This window comes from Nicotiana tabacum, chromosome 22, assembly GCF_000715075.1.
Source record: "Nicotiana tabacum cultivar K326 chromosome 22, ASM71507v2, whole genome shotgun sequence".
NCBI classification, from domain to species: domain Eukaryota; kingdom Viridiplantae; phylum Streptophyta; class Magnoliopsida; order Solanales; family Solanaceae; genus Nicotiana; species Nicotiana tabacum.
The window spans coordinates 82,143,256-82,168,134 of NC_134101.1; the positions used below are offsets into that span (position 1 = coordinate 82,143,256).

A 24,879-nucleotide genomic window follows, 5' to 3' on the forward strand; every position below is an offset into this window, starting at 1 on the left:
GAAGAAGGATTTCAAGGGGACTTCATTGAGGTAAGGATTTTGGAGCTAAAACTCGTTCCGATGGTATTATTTCACAGATTAGAGCTATAATTAATGGAATTTAAGGGTTAAAATTGGGGAAACTAGGGCTTGGTATTGAAGACCTAGACTTGAGTATTTGAGGGACCAATTGTGGTCGGATTTTGGTACTTTTGATATATATGAACTCGTGGGGAGATAAGGAATCTATTGATGTGAATTTTATCGAATTTCGAGACGTGGGCCCGAGGCTCGGGTTTTGGTAATTTTGGGATTTAAGTTGTAAATTGATTATTTTCGCTTGGGCTTCGTTCCTTTAGCATATTTTGACACCGTGATTCTGATTTTGGATAGATTCGACATGAGTGGAGGCCAATTCGAGGGGCAAAGGTGCCGCGGGCTAGAGATTTGACCAGATTGAGGTGAGTAATGATTGTAAATAATATCCCGAGGGTATGAAACCCCGGATTGCACATAGTTGTGCTATATTGAGGTAACACACACGCAAGATGACGAGCGTGGGGTCGTGCACTATTGGGGATTGTGACTTAGTCCATCCCCAATGACTGTTTTACCACGCATTTGACTGAAAACTACTTGCTATCTTCATGTTTTGGGTTGAATGTCATATTTGGGCTTCGTGCCAACTATTTGAACCCTTAGGGGATTTTTATTGATATTTTCTCACTGTTTTGACTTTATACTTGAACTCAGTCATGCTATATTCTACTGTTTTTCATGACTCAGCCATGTTTATTCTACTTTAACACTTAAATGATATTTGAAATGATTTTTTGGGGTGAGCACTATGTTTTACTGTTGCCCGAGTGGCTATGAGATTTTGACTGAGTAAGGCTGAGGGCCTATGTTATGAGGAAACACGATTATGATTATAAGGCCGAGGACCTGAGATTTGTACGCCACGAGGTGGCTTGTTGATATGAGGCCGAGATCCTAGTGATGATTCCACGAGATTGCTTGATATTGCACATAGGTCATAAGGGGCCCCTCCAGGAGTCAGCACACCCCCAGTGAGCGTGGGTACCCATTGTGATGTGAGATATAACCCGAGGGGCTGGTATTGTTTTGAAATATTGCCCGAGGGGAGGATTTGTTGACATTGTGCCCGAGGGGCTAACCTTTATGTGTTTATCTTCCTTATTGCATGTCATTTACCTACTTTATTGTTAAAAAGGCCTTTTATGAAGTTTAAACTAAACTGAAGTGATTTTTACATATCTTTACTGATTCGCTGGTTTACTGGCTTTTTACTGCTTCATTAAGCCTGTAATGTGCCTTACGTGATTTCTTGCTTTCAGTATTTATTTATGATTATTACTCACTGAGTTGGAGTACTCACTTTACTCCCTGCACCCCGTGTGCAGATTCAGGCATTGCTGATCCCGGTAGCGAGATTTGAGAGCTCCCGGCAGACTTCGGAGTTCACGAGGTAGCTGATTGGCATCCGCAGTCCCGTGTTTATCCCCCTTATCTCATTTCTTTTCCCTTATTAGTGGCTTTGTAATAGCTTTGTAGACTTTTCATACTTGTGTTAGAATAGGTAGATGCTTGTGATTAGTGACACCCCGGTATCGGGCTGTGTTGGGTTTATTTTCCGCAAACTGTTCTGTTAACTGCTTACTTTTGGATTATTTATTAGGTTTTAGACATAGTTCTTATTGTTAATTGTTTAAAACTGAAATGGGGAAGTGTCGGCTAGCCTTATCTTCATGAGAGGCGCCATCACGACCAGGTCTGGGTTTAGGGTCATGACAAATCCCAACCTCGGGGTCGTGATGGTGCCTAATATACACTTTCTAGGCAACCCAACATTAGTTTAACAATTTAATAATTAAACAGTTCAAAACAGAATAATAACAATTACTAACAAAGATTAAAGCTGAAATACATGAAAAAAACCCATAACATAACGCAGTCTAACTCAACCCCAGAAGTTTGGTATCACAAGTACATGAGCAACTAAAAGTCTACAAGTATAGTTCGAAATAAATACAACTATTCGAATGAGATAAATAGTAAAGGTAGGAAATGGAAGAGGACTTCAAGGTCTGTGAACGCCAGCAGATCAACGTCAAGTCTCCGAAGCAATGTGATCCAAGCAGATGTACCTCTAAGCAACGCTGGGATCAATACCAGTATCTGCACAAGAAGTGCAGAAGTGTAGCTTGAGTACAACTGACCCAATGTACTCTGTAAGTGCCGAGCCTAACCTCGACGAGGTAGTGGCGAAGCTATGACAATCTACCAACGTAAAAACCCTGTACAACTTTATATAAAGCAGCAAAATAATAGGTAAAACGATAAAATATTAACTAGGAGGGGACATGCGAAAAGGAAAATATCATAAAAATGGCAAGTACGAAATCACAAAATAATATCTTCCGAAATATGCAACAACATAACCAAGTAAATCACCAAAATCGGAAATCAAGTAAGCCAATGAAATGAAGATGGCATGACATCACCCTTTGTGCTCTTACTTGTTGATACCCAATTTTTTCCTGTATATTTTTAATATACAAAATACTTTCAAAATAGCATGTATATGCATATATAAGTATGTCCCAAGGTTTCATTATTTTTCCCAATTTATAAAGGGTTTTTAAATCAATTTATTGCCCTATTTCATTAGACAAAAAACCAATAATTATCCCCAAAATTATCATTTTTGGTGATTCATTTAGTGGATTCTCATGTTTATACTAAAATATAGTTAAAATAATTTTTGCATATTTTTACAAATTTATTTAGCATTTTTAGGCTAAAATGCATATAATTGCAATACTAGCCTCTTCTAAGATTTAATTGTAATTATATTTATAAAATTGGCTCCAGTATTTTTTATTTGATAATTATGTATTATTAATCATCTTAGTGCCTTTAATTTATTTTCAGTAATTATTTACCATTTTTATAAAATCAAATAAGGGAAAAATGGCCATTTAAATGCTAGCCCCGTTTATTTCAATTATATGCCTAAATCAACCCTCAATTAAACCCAATCTCAAACCCAATTACCCTAACCCAAACCCCGTTCAAACCGACTCAGACCCTTCCCACCTACCCTCTATAATGTCAATTGTTGATCTCCCAAATCAACGGTCCCCATTTCCATTTCCTTTTTTAATTCCCCATTACCCCCTAACCCTACTCATTTCCCGTCTGAAGCCGCCCTTGAATTCCCCCTCTCCTAATTCTCTCTCAATTTCTTTAAGAAACCCTAGCTGCCACCTTCAATCACTACCTAAAAGCGACCACATCTAAGGCTTCCAAAGCCATTGATGGCCTGTATCTACCTCCTACGACTCATGCAAGCTCGATTATCATGGCCTCAAGGCTAGACCTTGAAGAAATTTTGTCCAGACCTCGGATGGTTTCAGTGGTATGGCTGTCTCCGGCCATCCTCGACCTTGCTCCGGTCGGCTATGGCTATTCAAGCCTGATCTCGACCTCTCCTGCTTAGATCATTGATTTCCAAGCCTTTCTCACCCTTTGGGTTTCTTCTGAAACCCTAACCTTCGAGGTTCTTCTGATTCTTTTAGATCCGTTATCGATCTGTGTTCTCTCCAAACTTTTTGAAAGTTTATCCGTTATCGATCTGTGTTCTCTCCAAACTTTTTGAAAGTTTTCTTAAAGTTTCTTTCAAAACCTTACCTTCAAAACCTTTATCTTTTCTGATTTAGGGTTTTGTTAAGTTATTTCGAAGCTTTTCTAATTTTTTTAAACATGTCGTTCTTCTACTGTGTTTCCTATGTTGATTCTTCTACTGTGTTTCTTATGTTGATTCTTCTACTGTGTTTCTTATGATGTTCTTCTATTGTGTTTCTTATGTTGATTCTTCTATGATGTCTCTTATGTTGTTCTTCTTCTGTGTTTCTTTATGTTAAAAGTCATGGCCCTTTCTTAAGGTTTCTGATTTTATTTTCTTCGTTGGTATTTTTGCCTGATTCTTTTGTCTTTCATCTCTATACTCGATTGACGGTGAAAACCCTAAATTTGGGGGATTCACTCGATTTTGAGGCTATTTTCTATGTGATTTGCTTGTCTCATCTCTGAACTTGTTTGGTTTCGAAACCCTAATTTGACCTATTTGGGTTTCTGAAGTTGTTTCATCTGTTGCTCGACTGAATTTCAAAATCTTTTGTTTCTTTATATGATTCTGAATCCCTATTAAAATCTTCTAAGGTCTTTCTACTGGACCCTTTGCACGCTATTTGATACTCTCTCCCTTCTCCATTGCTGAGTTACTGAAATTGACCTATGTGACTACCATGTTCATATAGTCCACTACTTACTGATTTTGCAATTACATGACACTTTTCTTTGTCCTACATTCAGACTCGCATGCCTAATACTTGTGTGCTCTTTATATATGCTGAACTTTCCCTCTAAAATGACTTTTTATTTTTGATTGATTTCATACCTCCTTGTGTAAGTCTGATTGATGCTTTCCTTGTTTTACTAATTTCCCTGTTTCGTGGTTTGATTTGAAAACTTTCCTTAGCCTTTCTGACTTGGTGTATTCATGAACTAGTAATTTCGAATCTCTGACTCCTTGTACTGATTGATTCTTACCTTATTTTTTTAACCGTGTATTTCAAAGATCCTTCCCTTAATTAAACTCCTATGTATTTACCCCTAATTGTCTACTTTGCACAAGATGCTTATTTGATCTCTTTCCTTAAATAATTTCTGTTCATTACCATTTAAGTTCGAACTTCTTAATTAAAGGAAGTTCTTCTACTTATTGATTTTAATTGGTACATGGTTATTTTCTTGCCTTATTCTCTGCCTGTTTTCACACTATAAATACCATGCTCTTTCATTGACAAATACCACAACAATGTATTTATTTAATACCTTCACTTGCATGTCGGCCTATTGCTTGTGTTTAGTTCAAAATTTACTTTAGCATGCTGTAGTTTCCTTCCTATTATGAATCCCAAATCCCCTGCCCTAATGTGTTTGATACTAATAGTTTGTTTGAGGCATGACAATATCAAGTATTATTGTCTATTGCTCAAACTTGATTCTCCTAGAATCATAACCTTCATGTGACTGTCCTATGTTGTGTATTCTTGTTGATTTATATGCATAACAGCACTTTCTATTGTTGTGCATGCCCAGTATTAGCTAAATGTCTAAGTACAGGGACTCTTTGCAACTTCCCTTTTCCCCTGAACCCCTTTTGTGTACCTGTTTGTAGCTGTTTCCCTCTCCTTTATTCCCCAGAACTTTGCTCTTCACTTGCACACTCTCTTAGACTTTAAGTTCTGCCCCCCTCTTGTAAGCCTTGCCTTGGGACCCTTTGAGCTCCCTCTGAACTTGGACACTTGAGGGCTAGCCCTTCCACACGGCACTTATCCCCATTCTGATAACACAATTTGGGTGTAAGCACTGCCCGAAGTCCCATTGAGGCTCTTAGGGAACTCTGACACACTCAAATTGGAGAAAGGTTTTGGATCAATGGTCTTTGAGTTGGATTTATCTTGTAACTCAGAGAGGAAGTCAGAATCAGGCTTCCTCTGGTTGTACTTTTATTTTTATTTAGATGTAATTTTATTTATTCTGGTTTGTAATAATTTGTAACAAACATTTGGGGCTGGTTAGTGAAAAAGGGTGGGTAACTATGTATGCAAAGGGTAGAAATCATGAATATAGGACTACTATATTCCTGCATACTCAACCCCATACAGAAATCATGACTATAGGACTACTATATTCCTGCTTACTCAACCTCATATAGAAACCATGTCTATTGGATTCTGCATACTCAACCCCATATAGAAATCATGTCTATAGGATTCTGCGTATTTAACTTCATATAGAAATTATGTCTATAGGATTCTGCATATTTAACTTTATATAGAAATCATGTCCATAGGATTCTGCATATTTGACTTCATATAAAAATTATGCCTGTAAAAACGTTCAATTCTACATAAGGTTTAAAACAAGGTCCGCATTTAGATATCACGTCTATAAGGTTTTAAAATCAGCAACGTATAGAAAGCATGCCTATTAGATTTTCTAATAAAATCTGATTTGTTTCACTCCGTGTTAGACATAATACCAGTAATAATGGCTACTATGAGCCGCAGAATTTTTAATCAATTCGTTTAAATCCCGCCTCTCTTTTAATTATCTGATTCTATCACTTAGCAAGTTTGACGAGTATGCATTCAAACAGTTAATTTCGAGCCTTACTGTTTAATTGCTTTTTGAATCCAGTAGATACCATGCCTATAGGATGCCTGTTCAAACACTTAGGCACGCCTTATGGTAATCTGCTTCTGTTAATAATTACAACCAGCAGGCATGCCTGATTCGGACTTCTTATCTGAGTTTTGTGATATGTTGAAACTGTCTCAACAATTTCCTCTCACTCGTCTTTAATACCTTTTAAATCATACCTAAACAGTATGTGTAAGTCATGCTAATTACGTGCTTCTTTGTTCAAGGAAGTATATCTGAGCCTCTGCTTGTTATATGCTTTCCCCAATTTGCAATACGTGTTTTGTATGTCACCTTAGAGTTTTTTCCTTTGAAACTACAAATAAGCCTAATATCCCTCCCTTTTAGGATTAGTAGTCCTAAATGCCTCCGGGACTGATAAGATTGGGATGGGTAATAGCATGTAATAAGTAAACGAGACCAATCCGCGCTTTAAATACCTTAACATGGTGGGAAGGGTAAATATGGATATAATGACCACGCGATAATGTCACGTGTATCCCCTCAATGAGGAGTTATTACCGGACATTATGTGAGGTGATCCATATTGTTAATAAACCTAGGACCCCCCTTCCCTTATTTTGTTTTATTTCTTTTATCATTTCAACTCCTTCCTTAAAAAATCAGCTTTCTTTGCTCTTCCAAACTTTGTTTATTTGCAAACCATTATATGAAATCCCCTCTTATTTGAGCCTTATTTGTCTACACGTTAATGCACCCCAAATTCACAATAATTGTCTGGCCGGGAACCACACTTGTATATTCTGATGGGTGCCTAACACCTTTCCCTTGGAATAATTTCAAGCCCTTACCCTAATCTCTGGTTATTCAAAATCAAACTCTTTTGGTGTCCTAATGCACCCTAATCATTAGGTGGCAACTCTTCAAATGCAAACACAATTCCCAAAAGGAATGAGTTGTCCCTCCAAATGTCATGAACCCGATTTCGCTCTAGAAAAAGGGGGTGCGACAACATGGCGACTTTGCTAGGGATATTGTAGGCTTTTACCATTTCAGACTATTATTGTGAATTTACACTTCTTTATATGTCTTTATTTGTTTAATGCCTTTAAGTATTTAATTCCCTCTTCAACTACAAATCTAACTTGTCTTTTTGTTTCTTTCCTTTACTTCTTTCCCTTATTACTGCTTTAAATTATGAAGAACTGTTGTATTTATTGCTTTCTTAACGTGCAAATACGTGACAACCTGCTTTAACTGTTGCATAATCATGCTCAACATCATATTCCACATGTGCCAAACAAAATACCATAGCAACGCTTATAATAAGTGGTTGCGCTCTTCCGATATTATCACCCCTAAATCCAGAAAAGGCATATTTGCGGTAAAACCAGTCGATCAACGGTGTAGTCGACGGTTCCGTGCCTTTTCCCCTTGAGTTATCCGCTCAAGGGTACCAGTCTAAAACCCTATAGAAACCTTACTCTGTTTAACTGTGCATGCATCATGGTCAAACCTAGCCGAGTCAGTTATGTTGTTCGCATAATGACTCTATAAGATAGCCTTGTCCAAAGTCCACTAGGTTTTCCTAAAACCCAAGGGGACACTATCACGTTCTATGCATTTATTTGGAGAACTAAATGCTTTTATTTCCAATTATTGATATTTAAATAGTTGAGTCCGGTGGGGGTAATGGTCTAACCCTTTTTTTGTCTTGCAGAAATATGAGGCACGAGGTCCCCAGTTTCTGGATGATTAGTATGCCCCCAATCTTGCTAGACTGGTGGAGGAGTCTTCCATCAAATGACCAGATCAATGAGTGGAAAGAGAGGGTCGCCAAAGCTAGCGAAAAGTTGGAATATCTGGAATACAGTCTGCTGGAATTTGAAGGAAAAGTGAGGAAGAAAGTCACCGACTGCCAAAACGCTGAGGGAAACAAAGGAGAACACCTGGCAAAGGCATTTTTACTAATGAACCTACGCGAGCTGGAGGATTTGATTAACAAGAGCATTCAACCTGAGGAAGGTCCTTCTGGGACCAAGTAGATAGGAATTTACTTTTTCGTTTTATGATTGTAATAAGGCAGATGGCCACTAGTGATATTTTATTTCCGGTTATTTAGTGTTGATTTGGGATTCGTCTACTTTTTATTAATAAAATGAGGCATTTAGCATTCTAAGTTCTCCAAATCAACTTGTCGCTAGGCCTACCTCGGGCACAAAGAGGTTCCCAAATTAGGACACGATTTACATTCTTGCACTATATGTTTAAATATCGCGACATTTTCTTATAATCATCACTGACTTGTTACCTTTTGTTTTTAATTTTTGTTTATTTATTTCCCTTCCCCAAAGGTTAGTTCGTGCACTATGGCAATGTCATCTTATTCCACGAGATCTAGGGGACCTCCACCCACTCCTCCTCTTAGTCTTGTCAAAAACATGAACAAAGAAAAGATGGAAGATGTGAACAACTCCAGAAAGGAAAACTCAACTGAACGGGTAGAGGTTGCTCGTGGTCATGGTACTCTAGTTCCTAAGGAAAGTGCATCGCAGCTCGAACAAAAGCTGCTGAAATTCCATAAAGAGCTTGATCAGGTCTGGAATTTGGCGAATCTATCATTTTCCCTCACCACTCCCGATATCAATTTCTCAAATGCTCAAAACCCCACACCTTCATAAAATATCCCAAAGACACAAAACCATCCCACTCCTCACCACCACTGCAACACCTACCATACTTCCAACAATACTCTGTTGCTCGTCCCAGAACCCTTGAACTCCACAAGTGACCACTTTCACACCCATCGCAACACCCCCATCTATGTGGAGGCCATGTCGCACTCCACCCAACCCATCTCATGCACACCCGAGTCTGATGATAAAGACTCGCTCATCAGGAACCTGGCTGAAGAACTTAAGAAACTGACTAGCCAAATTCAAGGCGTCGAAGGAAGCAAGGGAATTAAGGGTTTAAACTATGAAGATCTCTGCGTATAATCAGATGTTGAGCTACCGGAGGTGTACAAACCTCTGAAGTTCGAGATGTTTGATGGTACAGGTGATCCGAGGGTCCATTTGAGAACATACTATGACAAGCTAGTCGGAATAGGAAAAGACGAAAGGATCTGCATGAAGCTTTTCATGAGGAGTCTAAAAGGAGATGCTTTGTCTTGGTACATTAGCCATGACCCAAAGAAATAGTCAAACTGGGTGAGTATGGCGTCCGATTTCATGGACAGGTTCAGGTTCAACACAGAAAATGTGCCAGATGTGTTCTACATTCAGAACCTAATGAAGAAGCCCATAGAAACATTCCGCGAGTATGCAACCCATTGGAGATCCAAAGCTGCTAAAGTCAGACCTGCCTTAGAGGAAGAATAGATTAACAAATTCTTCATCCGGGCTGAGGACCCGTAGTATTACGAGCGGCTAATGTTGATTGAAAGCCATAAATGTTTTGACATCATCAAGCTAGGTGAGAGGATCGAAGAGGGCATCAAAAACGGTATGGTTACGAACTTCGAGGTCTTGCAAGCTACCAATAAGACCTTACAGTCTGGTGGTGCGTCCAAGAAGAGGGACGTAGGTGCCATAATGGTTGCACAGAGAACCAAGTCTCCTATCAAATACCAAACCTATCCAATGCTTCCACTCACATATCAGCCTACTCCAAACTACCAAACACCCTCACCCTCCTACCAAACTCCATCACCCACTTATCAATCAGCTCCACCTCCCATATATCAACCTACTTCACCTAGATATTCCCAACCCGCACATGTTTACCAAGCTTACAATGCTTAACTATCCCACTATCAATCACCTCCTATACGCCAAAACTTCCCTAGACCTTGACCAAATTTTGACCGCAGACTTCCTAAATAGTATACAGCCATTGCCGAACACATTGACTAGCTGTACGAGAGACTCAAAGCTACTGGTTATGTCACCTCTATCTCTGCTATAACTCCTGAGAACCCTTCTTAGTGGGTTAATCCAAACAAATCCTGTGCATACCATTCTGACATGAAAGGACGCACCATCGACGAATGTCGTTCTCTGAAGGACAAGATCCAGGTTTTGATTGACAACAAAATTATTGTGGCAAAGGAACCCGCTCCGAATGTCCGCAATAACCCTCTACCAGACCATAAGGGTGGAGGCGTTCATATGATCGAAATAAAGAATGATTGGGATCTCGAGGGGTCGATTGGGTTGATCATAGAAGGTGATGATCCAAATAAACCAATAGTTACTCTTAATCCAATCATAGTCTAGATTCAGCCATCTGGGGATGCTGATTAAACATGTCCGTGCTGCTTGAGTTTGAAACAACATCATCTGCAAAGACACCAGCACCAATTGAGGTCGAGTTCGTGTCTCCAGCAAATGCACCTCCACCATTTGAAGTTACAGTTTTACCTCCCAAAGCACATGCTCCGTTCGGAGTGAAGATGTCCACACCGATCCCAGTGGCGATGTCCACCATGACACCATTCCATACCAAGGCTATACCATGGGACTATACAGCTAAGGCAAGGAGGAAATGCAAGGTTAGCCTCGAGAAAAATGTTGCCGCATAAGGTATGACAAGGACTGGTAGGGTCTATACCCCAGAACACCTAGCTGAGTCAAGCAAGTAGGCCTCTAATTGGCCGCCCATCATTATGACGGGTCTAGACGATCTTTGGAGAAAGATACAGGCCAAAGAATACTTGGTCATCGACCAGTTGAACAAAACACTGGCATAGATCTCCATACTTGCTTTGCTACAAAATTCTAAGGCACATAAGAATGCTTTGTTGAGGGTGCTAAGTGAAGCATACGTGCCAAGCAACATTACGGGAGTCAAGCAAGTAGGCCTCCAATTGGCCGCCCATCATTAAGACGGGTCTAGACGATCTTTGGAGAAAGATACAGGCCAAAGAATACTTGGTCATCGACCAGTTGAACAAAACACTGACATAGATCTCCATACTTGCTTTGCTACAAAATTCTAAGGCACATAAGAATACTTTGTTGAGGGTGCTAAGTGAAGCATACGTGCCAAGCAACATTACGCGCGTAGAAATGGCTAACATGGTCGGACGGGTATTAGAAAGTCACAAAATTACTTTTCATGAGGATGAGCTACCGCCTGAAGGGTTGGGTCACAACAAGGCATTGCACATCACTGTGCAATGCGAAGACTACTTTATCACCAGGATCCTGATTGATGGGGGTTCCAGTCTCAACATCTGCCCACTGGTAACACTCAAGAAATTGGGCAAGGGATTACACGAGATAAAGGATGGATCCATCAACGTGAAAGATTTCAATGGTTCCCAGAGGTCCACCATCGGGGAGATTAGTCTATGTTTGCAAATGGGGCCAACTTGGTTCGATGTTGATTTCCAGGTGATAGACGTGCTAGCATCTTACAATCTATTGTTGGGACGGCCATGGATTCATGCCGCTGGGGCCGTAGCTTTATCACTAAATCAAGCAGTAAAGTTTGAATGGAACCACCAAGAAGTGATCATTCAAGGCGACGGTAGCAACCCCATATACAATCGCCAGACCATTCCGCCAATCGAAAGGAGGAAGAAGCTAGGTGGAGAGACTTACCATCGCATTGAACGAGTGAATTTTGTTGACAAAGACAAATGGTAGGATAACAAGATCGAGAGTATACTGAATTGGTGTGGGTACGAACCTGGCAAAGGGCTCGGCAAGAATCTCCAAGGAATTGCTAAGCCTATAAAACTCAAGAAGCATGGCACTACTTTCGGTATGGAATATGAGTATACCTGGGAAGATTTCAACAGCTGGTCGCCACCATGGCATGGTCCTTACTATCCTCTAAAGCAACCTATACCTCACTTAGAGTAGACTTTCCAACCAGCTGATGTTATCTATGGGTCAGAAGAACAGGAAACATTGGCAGCGGTGAAGAACTTGTTCTTAAAAGATAGTGATATGGACTGTTGTGTCATTCTCGGGGAGGAGGGGGAGGAAAGCCCTTCCATACAAGCCGTAAGAAGAGGGGGCCGCCTCAATAACTGGACCATCAGGACAACCAGAGCCCGACGAGCCTCGGGGCAGCAAGGCTAAAACAAGCAGTATTTTAATTTACTAAAAGATTTTTTGTTTTTCACATGTTTTCAATTCCTGCAATAAGATCTCCAATGTTCAAAACAAATATTATGCAATTTATCAAAGCATTTTGACATTTCTTATAAATAGACACTTATTACTATTGTTTTCTCTCATTACTTTACTTATACAGCATTACTATTACTTATCTTCGTGAACCAATGACTGTGACATGCAACGAGACATCGCAACAAACGGACATAGATTCAGAGAAAGATGAAATACAAGAAGAGATTGCTAAGGAAGTTGAGAACTTTGAGAACAGACCTAAGTCCACCTTGGACGAAACCGAGATTGTTAACCTAGGAGATGCAGAAAACGCCAAAGAAACACGAATCAGCGTCCACTTATCGCCATCAGAAAAGAGGGAGTACACAAAATTTCTAAAGGAATATGAAGACACATTCGCTTGGTCGTATGATGACATGACTGGTCTAAGTATATCCATTGTGGCTCACAAACTGGCAACCGATCCAACATGTCTGCCGGTAAAGCAAAAGCTCAGAAAGTTTAAGCCTGACATGAGTCTGAAAATCAAGAAGGAAGTCACTAAGCAAGTCAAAGCCAAGGTTCTCAGGGTAGTAGAATACCCAACATGGTTAGCCAACATTGTGTCGGTACCAAAGAAAGACGAAAAGGTTAGAGTCTGTGTCGACTACCGGGATCTCAACCAAGCCAGTCCAAAAAATGATTTACCCTTGCCAAATATACACATCCTGATCAACAATTGCGCCAAGAATGAAATGCAGTCATTTGTGGATTGTTTCACTGGTTACCATCAAATCTGGATGGATGAAGAAGATGCTGAGAAAACGGCTTTCATTATGCCGTGGGGAATGCATTGTTACAAGATGATGTCGTTTGGGTTAAAGAATGTAGGGGCCACCTACATTAGGGCCATGACTACCATCTTCCACGATATGATACACAAGGAGATAGAGGTGTACGTAGATGATGTTATTATCAAGTCCAAGAAAGTCACTGATCACATGGAAGATTTGATGAAATTCTTCAATAGATTACGGAGGTATAACCTGAAACCGAATCCCGCGAAGTGTGCATTTGGGGTTCCTGCTGGAAAACTACTTGGGTTATTGTGAGCCGCCGAGGAATAAAACTGGATCCATCAAAGGTCAAAGCTATTCAAGAGTTGCCACCGCCAAAGAACAAGAAGGACGTGATGAGTTTCTTGGGAAGACTTAACTACATCAGCCGGTTCATAGCACAATCTACAGTCATCTGTGAGTCGATCTTTAAGATGTTGAAAAAGGACACCGCTACCAAATGGACTGACAATTTCCAGAAAGCTTTCAACAGAATCAGGGAATACCTGTCAACACCACCAGTCTTGGTCTCGCCCGAGCCAGGTAGACCTCTATTACTCTACATTGCAGTATTGGATGGAGCTTTCGGCTGCGTTCTGGGGCAGCATGATGAAACGGGGAGGAAGGAGCAGGCCATCTATTACCTCAGCAAGAAGATCACCCCGTACGAGGCCCGATATTCTCTGTTAGAGCGCACCTGTTGTTCTTTGACTTGGGTAGCTCAGAAGCTGAGGCACTATTTCTGTTCATATACTACATATCTCATATCAAGGATGGATCCCTTGAAGTACATCTTCCAGAAGCCCAGGCCTGCTGGCAAGCTATCCAAGTGGCAAATCCGGTTGAGTGAATTCGACATTGTCTACGTGACTCAGAAAGCGATCAAGGGACAGGCAATAGTAGACCACCTTGCTGAAAATCCCATGGACGGAGAATACGAACCCCTAAACACGTATTTTCCTAACGAAGAGGTATCATACATAGGAGAAGATATTGTAGAATCCTATAGCGGTTAGAGAATGTTTTTCGATGGAGCAGCAAACTTCAAGGGAGTTGGCATAGGAGCCATCCTGATATCAAAAATCGGTCAACATTATCTGGTGTCCGCCAAACTCAGGTTCCCGTGTACCAACAACATGGCCGAGTACGAAGCCTGCATCTTAGGGCTCAAGATGGTTATTGACATGAACAATCAATAGTTGCTAGTGATCGGAGATTCAGACCTACTTATACATTAGGTCAGAGAGGAATGGGCAACCAAGAACTCCAAGATACTCCTGTATCTGCATTATGTACAGGAATTGAGGAAAAGGTTCACAAAGACAGAATTCCAACATGTTCCCAAAGTCCAGAATGAGTTCGTCGATGCATTGGCTACCCTATCATCTATGATACAGCATCCAGACAAGAAATTCATTGATCACATTCCGGTAAAGATCCATGATCAGCCAGTTTATTGTGCTCATGTTGAGGAAGAAGCAGACGGAAAACCTTGGTTTCATGATATCAAGGAATATTTGACGAAAGGAGAATACCCAGAACTTGCAAATCCTACTCATAAACGCACACTTCAGAGGTTGTCCAACAATTTCTTTCACAACGGAGGAATCCTATATAGGAGGACTCATGATTTAGGATTGTTGAGATGTGTCGACACAAAGGAAGCATCCTGGCTACTAGAGGAAATTCACGCTGGGACCTACGGTCCACATATGAATGGCTCTGTCTTAGCAAAGAAGATACTCTGAGCTGGTTACTTTTGGATGACTATGGAGACGGACTACATCCAGTATGTCCGGAAATGCCACCACTGTCAGATACATGCAGACATGATAAAGGTACCTCCAAGCAAGCTTAATGCAACAAGCTCACCATGGTCGTTTTCCGCTTGGGGAATGGATGTTCTTGGACCAATCGAGCCTGCTGCTTTCAATGGGCACAGGTTTATCCTAGTAGCAATCAACTATTTCACAAAGTGGGTCGAAGCAGCATCCTACAGAGCGGTAACTAAGAAGGTCATGGCAGACTTTGTCCGCGGCCGCATCATTTGTCGATTCGGGATTCCAGAATCAATCATTACCAATAATGGCTCCAATATCAATAGTGACTTGATAAAAGCTATGTGTGAAACCTTCAAGATCATACACAAGAATTCTACAGCCTACAGATCTCAGATGAACGGAGCAGTAGAAGCCGCCAATAAGAATATCAAGAAGATATTGAGGAAAATGATAGAGAAGCATAAACAATGGCACAAGAAGTTATCATTTACTTTACTGGGATATCGCACCATAGTCTGCACATCAACCGGGGCAACCCCCTATATGCTAGTTTACGGTACAGAGGTCGTCATTCCCACTGAGGTAGAAATTCCCTCCCTTACACGAAGCTGAGCTCGATGATGCAGAGTGGATGAAGAGTCGTTACGAGCAGTTGGCTCTTATCGATGGAAAGAGAATTAATGCAATTTGCCATGGTCAACTTTATCAGAACAGAATGTCCACAGGCTTCAACAAAAGAGTCAAGCCGAGACAATTCACACCGGGGCAACTAGTGTTAAAGAAAATTTTTCCGCATAAAGATGAAGCTTAGGGGAAATTCTCTCCCAACTGGCAGGGTCTATACATGGTTCACTGGGTTCTAACAGGAGGAGCCCTCATACTCACAGAAATGGACGGAGAAGTTTGGCCGAAGCTGATCAATTCAGATGCAGTCAAGTGTTACTATGTGTAATCTTTATGCTTTATTCATATGATGTAATTTGAACTACGCCTAACCTTATTCTCGTTTAAGAGGGGATATGTAGGCAGACCTATGGGTTCAGTCACAATTCAATAAAATTTTCATTTCCCCCTACGATTGGAAACTGGGGAAGCATTTTGAGGAGGACCCTCAAAATTCCGAAGTTGATTTCAGCTAATTATCGCTAGCAGCAGTCAGAAGAAGCAACCCAGTAAACTGGGGCAGAATTTTGAGGAGGACCCTTAAAATTCCGTAACAAGAAGGGTTGCAATGTCTTGAACCACGTCGCAGCCGTTGGTTCATCTAAAAAAACTATTCTTAATTATGTATGTATTGTTAAATTTCTTTACTAAATCATGCATGTTTATTGCCAAAATTGCCTTGTTTAGCAACGCTACCCCCAATGATACGTACAGTATCACCAAATCACAGCCGAGCAGGTCAAGCAGAGCCAGCGAGGATACGAACTAACCTCCCCCTTTTACAAAACTCATGATTTTTCTTTGGATGCAGGCACTTGAGTTGCAAAATCATCAAATATACTATACACTCACGAGACTCACATTGCTAAGAAACACAACTCTCAGAACCGTTGCACTTACTCACAGCTGCTATCCGCACGCAGTGTCCCCAGCAGACACAGTATCCTCAGCAGTCGCAATATCGCAATCCGCTAATAGCTAAGAAAATTCTATTATCATTTGCCCTTTTACTTCTTGCATAAGGCTACCATTCTACCTTCCGAGACTAAGCTCTATCTCCATCTGCATTGCATAAGGCTACCATTCTGCCTTCCAACACTACACTCTGTCTCCATCTGCATTTCTGCATTACATAAGGCTACCATTCCGCCTTCCGAGACTAAGCTCTGTCTCCATATGCATTTCTTGCATTGCATAAGGCTACCATTTTGTTTTCTGAGGTTAAGCTCTACCTCCATCTGCATTTCTTGCATTACATAAGGCTACTATTCTACCTTCCGAGATTAAGCTCTACCTTCATTTACATTGGCTGAAAGATCTCCACCTTATTTACATTTGCATCGGCTAAAAGATCGCCACCTTATTTGCATGATTGAAAGATCGCCACCTTTACATTTGCATGGCTGAAAGATCGCCACTTTATTTTTGCATCGGCTGAAAGATCGCCACCTTATTTACATTTTCATGGCTGAAAGATCGCCACCTTATTTAGATTTTCATTGGTTGAAAGATCGCCATTTACTGCATTACATGGGCTGAAAGATAGCCAAATACTGCATCTCATGGGCTGAAAGATCGCCAAATTGCCCAAAGGCGTCATTGTTCGGAGGCACCATTTTCATAGCCCGAGAACGCCATGTCATGGCCTGAGGATCCCTTTTAACCATTTGCATATTATTATTCAAAGGCATCATAGTTCAGAGGCATTATTCTCATAGCCCGAGAGCATCATTTCATGGCCTGCGAATCCTTTATTATATGTTTTATGGCCCAGAACATCATGGTCTAAGGATGTTATCTTAATCATCCAAAGACAAACATTCATGTACCGATGGGAATTTGCATCATATTTAAATTTATGCACGATATATGCTTGCATTACTTATTTACAGGTGAACCAGCGAGCAACAGCCATCTCAGCAGGAGCGATCCCTCTCCAGTTCTTGCAGCCCTATCAGACTTCAACCATTCATCCCAACCTAAATATTGCGTCCGTTCTTGAAAAGTCTCCATCGGCATATTCCGCCGACGGATCCCGAACTACATACGGCCTGATTCCTGTAAAACTAGGGATATGTAGGCAGCCCAGAAACCAGAGTATGGCCTAAGTCTCCTCGAACCATTTCGTTCGGTCAAAATTGGCCATCATATCTTTACCCGACAACTCTTTCATCCTTCCCGGGTAAAGAGGGGCAGCTGTTGATACCCAATTTTTCACTGTATATTTTTAATATTAAAAATACTTTCAAAATATCATGTATATGCATATATAAGTATGTCCCAAGGTTTCATTATTTTTCCCAATTTTTAAAGAATTTTTAAATCAATTTATTGCCCTATTTCATCAGAAAAAATCCAATAATTATCCCTAAAATTATCATTTTGATGATTCATTTAGTGGATTCTCATATTTATACTAAAATATAGCTAACATAATTTTTGCATATTTTTACAAATTTATTTAGTATTTTTTAGGATAAATTGCATATAATTGCAATATTAGCCTCTTCTAAGATTTAATTGTAATTATATTTATAAAACTGGCTCTAGTATTTTTTATTTGATAATTATGTATTATTAATCATCTTAATGCCTTTAATTTATTTTACCATTTTTATAAAAACAAACAAGGGAAAAGTTGTTATTTAAATGCTAGCCCCGTTTATTTCAGTTATAGCCCTAAATCAACCCTCAATTAAACCCAATCTCAAGCCCAATTACCCTGACCCAAACCCCGTTCAAACCGACCCAGACTCGTTTCCCACCTACCCTCTCTAATCTCAACCGTTGATCTCCCAGATCAACGATCCTCATTTCCCTTTCCTTTTTTAATTACCCATTACCCCCTAACCCTAATCACTTCTCGTCTGAAGCCGCCCTTGAATTCCCCCTCTCCCAATTATCTCTCAATATCTTTTAGAAGCCTCCACCTTCAATCACCACCTAAAATCGACCACATCCAGGGCTTCCAAAGCCATTGATTGTTTGTATCTACCTCCTACGACTCCCGCGTGCTCGATTATCTTGGCCTCAAGGCCAAACCTTGAAGAAATTTGATCCAGACCTCGGATATTTTCAGTACTATGGCTGTATCCGACCATCCTTGACCTTACTTCGGCCGGCTATGGCTATTCAAGCCTGATCTCGACCTCTCCTACTTAGATCGATGATTTCCAAGCCTTTCTCACCCTTTGGGTTTATTCTGAAACCCTAACTTTCGAGGTTCTTCTAATTCTTTTAGATCCGTTGTCGATCTGTGTTTTCTCCAAACGTTTTGAAAGTTTTCTTAAAGTTTCTTTCAAAACCTTACCTTCAAAACCTTTATCTTTTCCGATTTAGGGTTTTGTTAAGTTGTTTCGAAGCTTTTCTGATTTTTTTTAAACATGTCGTTCTTCTACTATGTTTCTTATGTTGATTATTCTATTGTGTTTCTTATGATGTTCTTCTACTTTGTTTCTCATGTTGATTCTTCTACTGTATTTCTTATGATGTTCTTCTACTGTGTTTCTTATGTTGATTCTTCTACTGTGTTTCTTTATGTTAAAAGTCCTGGCCCTTTCCTAAGGTTTTTGATTTTATTTTCTTCGCTGATATTTTTGCCTAATTCTTTTGTTTTTCATCTCTATACTCGATTGATTGTGAAAACCCTAAATTTGGGGGGTTCACTCGAGTTTTGAGGCTATTTGCTATGTGATTTGCTTGTCCTTCATCTCTGAACTTGTTTGGTTTCGAAACCCTAATTTGACCTATTTGGGTTTCTGAAGTTGTTTCATCTGTTGCTCGACTGAATTTAAAAATCTTTTGTTTCTTTATATGATTCTGAATCCCTGCTAAACTCTTCGAAGGTCTTTCTACTAGACCCTTTGCATGCTATTTGATACTCTCTCCCTTCTCCATTGCTGAGTTACTGAAACTGACCTATGTGACTACCATGTTCCTATAGTCCACTACTTACTAATTTTGCAATTGCATGACACTTTTCTTTGTCCTAAATTGAACCTCGCATGCCTAATACTTGTGTGCTATTTATACATGTTGAGCTTCCACTCTAAAATGACTTTCAATTTTTGACTGATTTCATACCTCTTTGTGCCAGTCTGATTGATGCTTTCCTTGTTTTACTAATTTCCCTGTTTCTTGGTTTGATTTGAAAACTTTCCTTAGCCTTTCTGACTTGGTTTATTCATGAACCAGTAATTTTGAATCTCTGACTCCTTGTACTGATTGATTCTTACCTTATTTGTTTAACCGTGTATTTCAAAGGTCCTTCCCTTAATTAAACTCCTATGTATTACCCCTAATTGTCTACTTTGCACAAGATGCTTATTTGATCTCTTTCCTTAAATAATTTCTGTTCATTACCATTTAAGTTCGAACTTCTTAATTAAAGGAAGTTCTTCTACTTATTGATTTTAATTGGTACATGGTTATTTTCTTGCCTTATTCTCTGCCTGTTTTCACACTATAAATACCATGCTCTTTCATTGACAAATACCACAACAATGTATTTATTTAATACCTTCACTTGCATGTCGGCCTATTGCTTGTGTTTAGTTCAAAATTTACTTTAGCATGCTGTAGTTTCCTTCCTATCATGAATCCCAAATCCCCTACCCTAATGTGTTTGATGTTAATGGTTTGTTTGAGGCATGACAGTATCAAGTATTATTGTCTATTGCTCAAACTTGATTCCCCTGGAATCATAACCTCCATGTCACTATCCTATGTTGTGTATTCTTGTTGATTTATAAGCATAACATCACTCTCTATTGCTGTGCATGCCCAGAATTAGCTAAATATCTAAGTACAAGGACTCTTTGAACTTCCCTATTCCCCTGAACCCCTTTTGTATACCTGTTTGTAGCTGTTTCCTTCTCCTTTATTCCCTAGAACTCTGCTTTTCACTTGCACACTCTCTTAAACTTTATGTTCTTCCCCCCTCCTCTTGTGAGCCTTGCCTTGGGACCCTTTGAGCTCCCTCTGAACTTGGGAACTTGAGGGTTGGCCCTTCCACACTGCACTTATCCCCATTTTGATAATACAATTTGGGTATAAGCACTGCCCGGAGTCCTATTGAGGCTCTTAGGAAACTCTGACACACTCAAATTGGAGAAATGCTTTGGATCCATGGTCTTTGAGTTGGGTTTATCTTGTAACTCAGAGAGGAAGTCAGAATCAGGCTTTCTCTGGTTGTACTTTTATTTTTATTTGGATGAATTTTATTTATTCTGGTTTGTAATAATTTGTAACAAATATTTGGGGCTGGTTAGTGAAAAGGGGTGGGTAACTATGTATGCAAAGGGTAGAAATCATGACTATATGACTACTATATTCCTGTATACTCAACTCCATATAGAAATCATGACTATAAGACTACAATATTCCTGCATACTCAACCTCATATAGAAACCATGTCTATTGGATTCTGCATACTCAACCCCATATAGAAATCATGTCTATATGATTCTGTATATTCAAACTTCCCTTAGAAATCATGTCTATAGGATTCTGCGTATTTAACTTCATATAGAAATTATGTCTATAGTATTCTACATATTTAACTTCATATAGAAATCACGTCCATAGGATTCTGCATATTTAACTTCATATAGAAACTATGCCTGTAGAAACGTTCAATTTTGCATAAGGTTTAAAACAAGGTCCGCATTTAGATACCACGTCTATAAGGTTTTAAAATCAGCAACGTATAGAAAGCATGCCTATATGATTTTCAAATAAAATGTGATTCACTTCACTCCGTGTTAGACATAAAACCGGTAATAATCGCTACTATCAGCCGCAGGACTTTTAATCAATTCATTTAAATCCTGCCTCTCTTTTAATAATCTAATTCTATCACTTAGCAAGTTTAACGAGTATGCATTCAAGCAGTTCATTTCGAACCTTAATGTTTCATTGCTTTCTGAATCCTGTAGATATCATGCCTATAGGATCCATGTTCAAACACTTAGGCAAGCCTTAGGGTAATAAAAACTAAATTTGCTTCTGTTAATAATTACAACCAGCATGTAGGCCTTATTTGGACTTCTTATCTGAGTTATGTGATAAGCTAAAACTTTCTCAACAATTTCCTCTCACTCGTCATTAATACCTTTTAAATCAGACCTAAACAGTAGATATGGATATGTTGACCACGCGATAATGTCACGTGTAGCCCCTCATTGAGGAGTGATTATCGGAAATTGTGTGGGGTGATCCATATTGTTAATAAACCTAGGACCCCCTTTCCCTTATTTTTTTTTATTTCTTTTATCATTTCAACTCCTTCCTTAAAAAATCAGTTTTCTTTGCTCTTCCAAACTTTGTTTTTTTGCAAACTATTATATAAAATTCCCTCTTATTTAAGCCTTCCCAAATTCACAATAATTGTCTGGTCGGGAACCACACCAGTGGATTCTGAGGGATGCCTAACATTTTCCCCTTGGAATAATTTCAAGGCCTTACCCTAGTTTCTGGTTATTCAAAATCAAACTCTTTTGGTGTCCTAATGCACTCTAATCATTTGGTGGCGACTCTTCAAATGCAAACACAATTCCCAAAAGGAATGAGTTGTCCCTCCAAATGTCATGAACCCGATTTCGCTCTAGAAAAAGGGGTTGCGACATTACTCTCATCCTCACCATTTAATATCATAAGTGAAATGGCATGGCATCACCCTTCGTGCTTTTATTCACCGGCACGAAATCACTCTTCGTGCTTTTACTCTCAACATCTCTCAATATGCAAATGAATGCAAATAAGGCATGGCAACACCCTTCGTACTTTTCACTCTGCCTCACCAAGTCAAAAATACAAACACAAATATTTAATACAAGGCGGGAAACAATTTTACTTCAATTATAGTGCCAGGATATCGAACTCAACTTTCAAAAATTCCAACATCTTCAATATAAACAATAAATATGAGACGAATAATTAAAAGTAATTATCTAACCTAAGCATGGAGAAACAAAGTCAAATAAACAACTTAGAATAAAGAAATAATTCCCACCCGCATGCTTTAACCCTATAACAATGCATATGTACTCGTCACCTCACATATACGTCATTCCCACATCTAATTTACGTAGCAAATAAACCAACAAGTCCTAGTCCCTCAAGTCAATATTAACCATGAAACTTACCTCGTTCCGTAACCAAATCAATGCTAAATTGTGGCTTTTCCTCTAGAATAAGCCTCCAAACCAATCAAATCTAACCAAATATAGTTCAAATAATTCAAAATAGGCTTTAGAAACTACCCATGAGTGAAAAAGATTCAATCTTTAATGATTTTAGAAAAAGTCAACCCCGGGCCCACTTGGTCAAACCCAAGATTCATACCAAAACCCAATTTCCCATTTCACCCTGAGCCCGTTTATGTGATTAGTTTCGATATCCGACCTCAATTTGAGGTCTATATATCAATTTCTTAAAATTCCCAGTTTCTACCTAAATTCCTAATTTTTACCATGAAAAAGCATAGATTAAAGCTGAAAATCAACGGGTGTTTATGAAAATATAAGAAAACAAGTTAAAATTTACTAACCTCTAAAGTTGGGATGAAAAATCTCTTCAAAATACCTCTAGGTCGAGCTCAAAATTGAAAATTGTGAAAAATAATTCATATCCCGTTTTTTTGAAAGTTTATAACACTGGGTGTCAGGTGCTCTTCGCGTTCGTGAAGCACCTGAAGCAATCGTGATGCACAGCGGCCAAAAAGGCCTAAGTGTTCGAGATGTACCCTCCGTGTTTGCATTCGCATAGAGTACTACCCAGCCTGACCCCCCAAATGCCACAACCCATGGCGTCCATGAGGGAATGGTTGCGTTCACGAAGGGTAAGCCCTCCACTGGTCCGCTTTTAAGACCGCTTCCCCCCGTTCGCGTAGAAAATCTGCTCCCAGCCCAACTTCCACTTCACGGTTATGATAGTAGCTTTGCAGTCGCGAAGCACAAGACATCAGACACCAGAAAATAGCTGAAACCAGCATTTTTTAAGTTAAAAAAGGTTCGTAGCCTATAGAAAACTCACCCGAGCCCTTCGAGCTCCAACGGAAACATGCACACAAGTGTAATAACATCGTACGAACGCGCTCGCGTGACCAAAATAACATTGAGAGCTACGAATCGGACATTAAAATGCATAAAATTTTCAAAGAAACTCAAAAACTCCCAAATTTACAACCGAACGTCTGAATCCTATCAAATCAACTCCGTTTTGCACAAAATTTTGCAGACAAGTTTCAAATAGCAAAATGAACCTATAACAAGTCTTAAAATAAAAATCCAAATCCGATAGCCATAAAGCCAACCTACGGTCAAATCTAGAAAATATTTAAATCTTCAAGTTACTAGCTTTCAACAAATCAAGTCAAATTAAGTTAAGGATTTCTGAATTCAGTTTCGACGCCCAAATCCAAAATCATGATACGGATCCACCAGGATTATCAAAATACTGATTCGAGATTTTTACATAAAATATTAACCGTAGTCAACTCAAAATATTTTTAAAGTGAAGTATCATGTTTTCTTCAAATTTTCACACAAAATTTTTTCAAAAAAAGACACGGATTGCGTACGCAAATCACGAAACACTAAATAGAACTAATAGAGGTCTCAAAATACGAAAATAAGTGCTAAAACTCAAAATGACTTATCTGTTCGTCACATATACACTAACAATTTGAAAGCTATTTAGTTATGAAATCACATTTAGAAGACATGAAGATTTTTAAGTAAATAATTCTATGGGAGGGGATTAGCTAACATACCTTAAGCGATCCCAAAATTAACTTAGCTTCTCGTATCAAAATCAACATCGTGTGATTCTAATCTACACAAACCAATAGGTGATAGAAATTAATCACCCAAACTCTTAGCTCACCTCTACCCATTTACTATTCATGGCCAAACCATAGTTCATAACTCTCTTTTAAAAAATAGCATATTCTTCCAATTCAAGTGATATCATTCATATCGATACAATCCCTAAATATCCTTCATAAACTTGTATTTGAATGAAGAGTAGAGATATTACCTTTTGGGTCAAAGAATCCTAACTTTTGAGCTTGTAGTGATCCTTGAAGATTTGGGTGAAATCCTAAGGCTTTGATCCATGGAAGGTATTAAAACTAACATAAAATGGTGATAAGTATCCATAAGAACATACTTAAATATTTACCTTGGGGTGTTTTAATTGTGTAAAGCTCCTCCTTTTCGTTAGAACTCAACCCAAACT

General features: G+C 39.3%; 1 long non-coding RNA gene across 1 annotated transcript; it reads right to left on the minus strand.

Annotated features, from left to right (window-relative positions):
• Positions 1-1,943: 1,943 nt before the first annotated feature.
• Positions 1,944-24,879, minus strand: LOC142176793 (uncharacterized). Its single transcript, XR_012705594.1, has 4 exons — positions 24,823-24,879; positions 24,679-24,747; positions 24,413-24,474; positions 1,944-2,178 (listed from the first exon to the last, which is right to left on the minus strand). It is a non-coding gene; the product is annotated as an uncharacterized LOC142176793 (long non-coding RNA).